Source organism: Lissotriton vulgaris, chromosome 1_1 (assembly GCF_964263255.1).
Source record: "Lissotriton vulgaris chromosome 1_1, aLisVul1.2, whole genome shotgun sequence".
NCBI classification, from domain to species: Eukaryota; Metazoa; Chordata; class Amphibia; order Caudata; family Salamandridae; genus Lissotriton; species Lissotriton vulgaris.
In genome coordinates this window covers 866,618,133-866,625,074 of record NC_141685.1, presented here as the reverse complement: position 1 = coordinate 866,625,074, position 6,942 = coordinate 866,618,133, and the positions used below count along the sequence as shown (strand labels likewise).

The 6,942-nt window shown below is 42.4% G+C and overlaps 1 long non-coding RNA gene across 1 annotated transcript; it reads left to right on the top strand.

Moving 5' to 3' along the window:
* The first annotated feature begins 2,808 nt into the window (after positions 1-2,808).
* Positions 2,809-4,996, top strand: LOC147748037 (uncharacterized). The gene is made up of 3 exons (XR_015299707.1): positions 2,809-3,011; positions 4,475-4,525; positions 4,764-4,996. It is a non-coding gene; the product is annotated as an uncharacterized LOC147748037 (long non-coding RNA).
* The last annotated feature ends 1,946 nt before the right edge of the window (positions 4,997-6,942 follow it).

Here is a 6,942-nt window from a genome sequence, read left to right as displayed (position 1 = left end):
CGATGCAATATATGCAGAATTAGGTTTTCAAAAAGATGCTGAGAAAAGGGGGGACCTGTGGCTAATGGTGAAAGACTGCAAATAAAAGCAGTTTGAAAAGAGAACAGGAGCGATCAGAAACTCCGAAGACTAGTAGCCCTTTCACAGATCTTAGTAATAGTTAATTACTGCTTACATTTACTTGCAAGAAAATATAACTCAGTGTTGCCCATATGCAGGCCCACTGGAATTATTGTAGGGGAGGAGCAAATAATGCAACAGGGTCGAGTTATTTGTGAGGCAAGAAAAGTCAAATGCGGCACATTTTGTGATGGTACTACTTCCGTATTTTGACATTTTTAAGCTTGTTAAGTGTGTGGGCATTTTGTTGTGCCTCATTACTACCATCTTAACACAAAACTATAGCAATATACAAAGTTGACCAGTCAACCTTTGCAAAGGGCCTTCCACTGCTCAGCAACGTGTTGTGTTTTTACTAACTTTTGAACCATTTGAGGTAGAAACAAAGTTGTTTTTAAAATCTGCAGATTATGCAGCAGATGATAGATTATGTGGCAAATGCAGCAAATCTACAATTATGCGAAAATACCAGCACAATCACCTAATTCCGGTGGCCCTGCACATATGCACATGGACACCACCAAAATGTCGCACTTGAGCAGTCTGTAAACTTGGCTTCTATGTTTCTGGTGATTTGCAGCAGTTTGAAGATCTTTTCGAGTTTATCGTTGCTCAAATGGGTGTAATTTCTGATATTCATAAATTTCCCTTTTCTTCATTTTTGCTTGCAAGTTTGTATCACTCAAAGTCATTTAATGTCACTCATAATTACACTGAAATTACGAAAATGTCACACATAAGCAATCTGAAACCTTGGCAGCTATGGAGTTATGTTCTTCCTGACTATGGGAGTCATTTTGCTCACTTAACTGCAACGGAAAGAGCTCCGATTATTAAATACTTGACCTGATGTAAAATTGTAATTGATGTAAAATGCACTGGAAGTTAAAAAAAAATGCATAGACAATGCTATTTTCGTTTTTTTTTAACATATGCACAACCTTATTTTGGTCTGCTGCAGGGAAGGGGTTTTCATTGTGATTGGAGACTGATCAATGTGCCTTTGCGGCCAGAGCTGCCTGCTTTGCAATCGGGGAACCAGGTTTGAGTCCTGGCGTCTGTAAACGGCTTGTGATTCTGGTCAAATCACGTAATCTTTAAAAGTCTGAAAAAAGATTAATATGACCTTGTGCAATTTGAGAGGTAGTCTTACCATTCACAATACCTTCGGGTTGAGTTCACACTTTGAAAAACTGCCTAAAATATATTTGCAGCGATACGGACAGTTACCATGCTTCCTTCTGGTACTCTAAGTCTTGGCAGCTTTTTTCCCCACTCTAAGCCCTTTACTCATCAGTACACAAGGATTTTTAAATATAAAGGTTCCAAATCGTATCTATAATGAGCGGGTGAAAGTCCGAATTAAGCATGCAAGATTGCAAACCCTGATTTGCATGTTGGATAAGGCTATTCCGGAACCCATAAAGGATTAGTGGTGAATTAGTATAGTGAAATATGAAATTAATTTGAGTGGTGGACATGTTAGTCTGTTATTTGGATTGAAAATGATAGTGAGGGGATGGAAGGATTTAGGATTTTTTGTTTTGTATGTTGGATAAATAGAAATATATAAGCATAAGTGCAATGAGTACGCATCCAGTCTCTTCACCTCACGAACCCCCCCCCCCCCAAAATTTAATGGATGTGTTTTTTTTTTATTTTATGTAGCCTGGGTGTGCTTGTCAGTTCTCCCAATCTGGCACTTGTTTGTCCGTTCCATGGTCTCTCGGACGTTAAGTGATGCTTCAAGCTGATCCCAGAAAGAATATGCTGATCATGCTGAACCCAGGCAGCACTGTGGATGTGAGTCTGACTTCAATCTAATCTAATCCACCCCACCCCACTACACTCCTGTCTACCCCGCTTCAAACTACCCCACTCCAATCCTTCCCAGTCTACCTACTCTACCACAATCTACCTCATCCTACTCCAACCTACCCCACTCCAGTCCAATCTACCCATCTCAAATCCACCCAATCAACCCCATTCCAATCTACCCATCTCAAATCCACGCAATCTACCCCACTCTGCCTTACTCCACCCCAATCTCCCCGATTCCAGTCTACTCCAATATATCCCACTCAACTCTACCCTGATTTACCACATTCCTATCTACCCCAGTTCACCCACATCTACTCCACTACAATCTACCATGCTCTAATCTACCCAACCTACTCCACTTCAATGTACCCCACTCCATCCTAATCTACCTCCACTCTACTCCAATCCCCCACACTCTACTCTATCCTACTCCAATCCACCCAGCCTACCTCACTTCACTCTAGCCCACCCAACCCTTCCCAAATATACCCCAAACCACTCCTACCTCAATCTGCCCCACTCTACTTCAATGTATCCCACTCCAATCTACCCCCTTCAATCTAGCCTAATCTACTCTACTCCTCTTTACTCCACCCTACCCCATCCCACTTCATCTTCTCTACCCCAGTATAGCGTCTCCTTAAGAAATCAGGAAACTAACTTGCATCTATTTTCTTTATTTCCAGCCCATGTTAAATACGGACACAAAAGAATAACAGTTTTTCCGCTGTGCGTTTATCAGATAAATCAGATAAGTAACTATGATATTCTAACCATATATAACATCATCATCCTACCATATACCTGATAGACGAGGATTCTTTGGTTAAATTTATCTTTCTTCTCTCATTGTATTCTTTACAGGACGAGAGGCAGAAGAAACTGGCGCGAAGAAACAGAGTTACACAAGCAGGTACCTCTGGCAAGGGAACATGGATGTGGACAGGAACCCGGAAGAAGAGATCAGCGACCTGTAAAAGGCAGACCCGCGTAAAGGAGCCGTAACATGTCAGAGACGTCCAATCAAGGTACCACGAATTCCCGAATGCGGGACAACAGGACCCGAGCAGGTAAGTAGACAACACAAAGGGAGTGCGGGAAATGCTAGGCAGATCTGTAACTGAATGCGAACCACGTTCTTGTCACGGACCAATCAATTTATCCACACTTGACCCCACCCAGCTCCCTGTCTGGAATAGGAGCGGGCTTGACTGACAATGGCCGCACCCTGCTCTCCTTGAGCCTTGTTCTGACTTATGCTGGGTGTTTAGGGCCTTATTTTTTGTGAACCAGCTTTTGTGTCGTAGATTATAGCCATCTTTAATATTACCTGTTTTAGATGCTGAAAGAATGTAGAATGGATCCCTGTTTAACAAATTTGAAATGCTTTGATAGTTATGGAACAGATAGATCACTGGTCTCCTGGAAAGCTGTCAATCTGCCCTGATAGTATTTCCAGAGGCATATTTGTTTGAATGAGTGGTGGTGAAGGGGATTGGTGCCTCAGTCATGCAACTGTATAGGGACAACATTGAATCAGTCAACTGCCAAACTTCTCACTTCCTCAAGCTGGAAAAGAACACACAGGATATCTCTCTCCTGTCTCTGAATGTCTTAGACGTCTATTTCTGACCTGCACCATCACTTGGCCATGTGAAAGCCACTGCAACTGTGGCTGTGCATTGAGATTCAGTCTTACAAAAATGTTTGAAACCTTGCAGCGATATTACCTTTCTCATGCTACCGTGGCATAAAAAATATGTCCATGTGCTAATATATAGTCAACCCCTAGTTTTTCCAAGTTTTTCTCAGCCAGTAAGACTAAGCAACTTACAGCCTGAAAAAAGAAATAGCAACAGGTGACCTGACATATATCCATTGTCCATGGTCTGGAGAACAGAGTTGTGCCCTGTTCCTAATAATCATGAGTCCATTAAGATATGTGGTCAGTGCCCCATTCCGCATGGCGGTGAACAGTGCCATGGGGCAAATTTGCCTTGCTTTGCTATTACTAGGCATGGCCTCGTGGCTCTGTTTGCACTTGTCAACTAGTATAGGGGGATTCTGTTGCCCAAGCAGAACCACACCCAGCCACAACTGGCACAATTTCCACTCTGATTGATTTAGGACTATGAAAATACATGAATATGCATACAGTGTTAAAATATATGTTTGCATATGTGGTCCTGGATCATGTTATCGTACACGGACACCTTCACACTTAACTAACAGCAGTCTGCAAAAGAGCAATGGGGGAGGGGTTGTTACTCATTGAGAATTTGCGCTACAAATGACATGCAAATCTGGCACATAGCCTTGAGTTGGGATTTAATTTCAGCTCTCCCAATAATTAGATCAGTTGCCCTGTTCCTAGCATTTGGTTGTAAGCTCCTATTTGGATTTCTGGTCAGTATGGCAATTTTTTAGACTGTTTTCCAAATAAGAATACTGTAAATAGAGCTCAGGCTCAACGTGGCTGCCTCCATGATGGTTTTGTAAATGAAATCTAGTATTGATTGCTTTCTATTTGCAGAGGAAGCGTGACAGCGTCTGGTGAACAGTGGCAGTTTCTTCACTTGGACAGGCAAGTCTTCTTTCTTTACCTCCTGCCCACCTCTTTGTCAATGCCTTGCTCTCACCATTTCCTCTTTGACCAAGTAACCTTAATGTTTAACTTATGCACCCTTGTAACCATATCTCATCGGGCACACTATATGAAATAAAAGGATTGGAACATTTTAAAGGCAGCCCAGTCTTATTAAAAACCTAAAATAGTGGTGTTAACATGATACTGATGTATGTTAATTTCTTTTTTCCTCCAGACTCTATGAAGTCTATGTGCAGGGATGAAGGCTGGCCATCACTGGACAACAGCACTATTAGAAGGAAGCTGGCTATAAAGATTTGCAATACTGGAAGAGGACTAAAGAAAACTCTGAATCTAAAAACAAACATTGAAGTTGCTGCCTTTCATTAAGCCTTTTTGTTCTTTTTGTAGTATTCTGGAATTTCTTCCCCTCTTGAACAGTGTCCTGGACTTTCTCTATGTACTCTTGTTCAGTATCCTGGCTCCTATGGGGCCAAAGGTATTTTAGATCAATAAAATTACATGTTAAAACAACCCCCATTGATGCTTTTTCATTTAACCTACTTTTTCAGTCTTTTGCCACTGGTCACCACATTAAACAGCTTCATATAATGCTCTGTAGCTCAAAGTAAGGCAAGTCCCAGTGAATCGGGAGTATGGGAGTAGCTGCACAAGTTGTTAATCTTATCTGAATGAAAAGTATAACATTGTTGAAGCCACTACTTTTGTATGCATGTGGTATTGCTACAGCACAAAGCTAGCCAAAAGGAATCTAAGATTTATTTTGTACAGTGCCCCCATCTCACAGTAGAGTTTAAAAAATATTCTTTCCTGAGTAGGAGAATATTGATGTTATAATTGGGCACGGATTTATGGAAGTATTGTTTTTGGTTTGCTTAAGTTTTATAATGCGGACTTGACATACAATCTATCCAGCATTTATAAACCAGAGCACATTGGTATTTGTAACAACACTCATCCACATGGGAAAAGTTTTCAGGTTTTTCTAGGAATAGTATTTTTTGTACTGCAAGGAGGCCCTTCCGGTAAAGAACCTAAGCTAGACTCTTGCAGACACCTTTGCACCATAGTGCAAATGTGTGTGCATGGTGCTCGACAGCCTAATGGGGCAGTGGTGCAAGGGAGAGGGTTAGACATGGCACTTTCCTGCTCTCTCCCTATGATGCAACGCAGCAAATTTGGGTGTTATGCTGCGTTAAGTGACACTTTTGTAAATCTAGGCCTTACTTTAGAACTCATGGCATTGCAAATAATTGATGGTATTGTATAAAGAAGGCATATTGCACCCAAGAGCCCTGTTTTTGACAGGAAGGTACATTGAGGAGGTGATCCTCTAAATATTTCCCTACCAGCAAATCCATATTCCTAAAGTAATAGTGGGACCCTGCAAGGGAATACTGGCAATCGGCTAATGTGCTTGTAACATGGAATTTTTAAAGTGTAATCCTAAATAATCCATGCAAATTTTTGAGTTATCATTAAATCATCCTGGAGTAATCCACACTCATCCTGAAATTATCATTGGATCATTCCAGAGTAATCCACTTCCATCCTAAAGCGGTAATAGGATCATCCAGGAATAATCCACAATCGTCCTTAAATTGTCTGGAGCCCATCCTGGAGTAATTCACACTCATCCTAAAGTTGTCAGTTAGTATTCGTGGAGTTGTAAAAGGTAATCACTCCCTGCCAGTGGAAGTCATCAGAACACCATCCTAGAATAGTTTTTGTGATTACAGTAAGAGTCATCAGAACACCATCCTAGAATAGTTTTTGTGATTACAGTAAGAGTCATCAGAACACCATCCTAGAATAGTTTTTGTGATTACAGTAAGAGTCATCAGAACACCATCCTAGAATAGTTTTTGTGATTACAGTAAGAGTCATCCCATTTAAATTTTCGCCCCTGTGGGCAGACTTCAGGATGGTTTGGGATGACGTACCCAGATAATTGCAGGAGAAGTCATCCAATGACTTCTGAATCACTCCAGGATGATCTTCCTTTTTGACCAGGGCGCTCCCGCTTAGCCGCTTGAGCAGTGTACACGCCTCGCGCCCGCCAGCAGCCCGCCACTGCTTGCAGGCCGCATCCCCCTCCCAGGCCTACACCTACTTCCGCAGCTGCAGCCTGAGCCGTGCCGCACCCCACTCACCGCAGTCGGTGCCGTCGGGCGCCAGCAATCGAAAGCAGTACCAGTTCTGGAGCTGCGGGTAGATCACGGCTAGCCAAGTCTGCCATTCACAGGTGGCAGTCACTTGCTGTGTTAGGTCCCAGCAATGCAGGCAGTTCACAGCCTCCGTAATCACCAACAGTCCTCCACTGGGTCGTGGTCAGCTTTCCAGGCAAGCTCGACGTCAGGATTCCCCATTTCAGTGATACAGCGAGCTCAGGA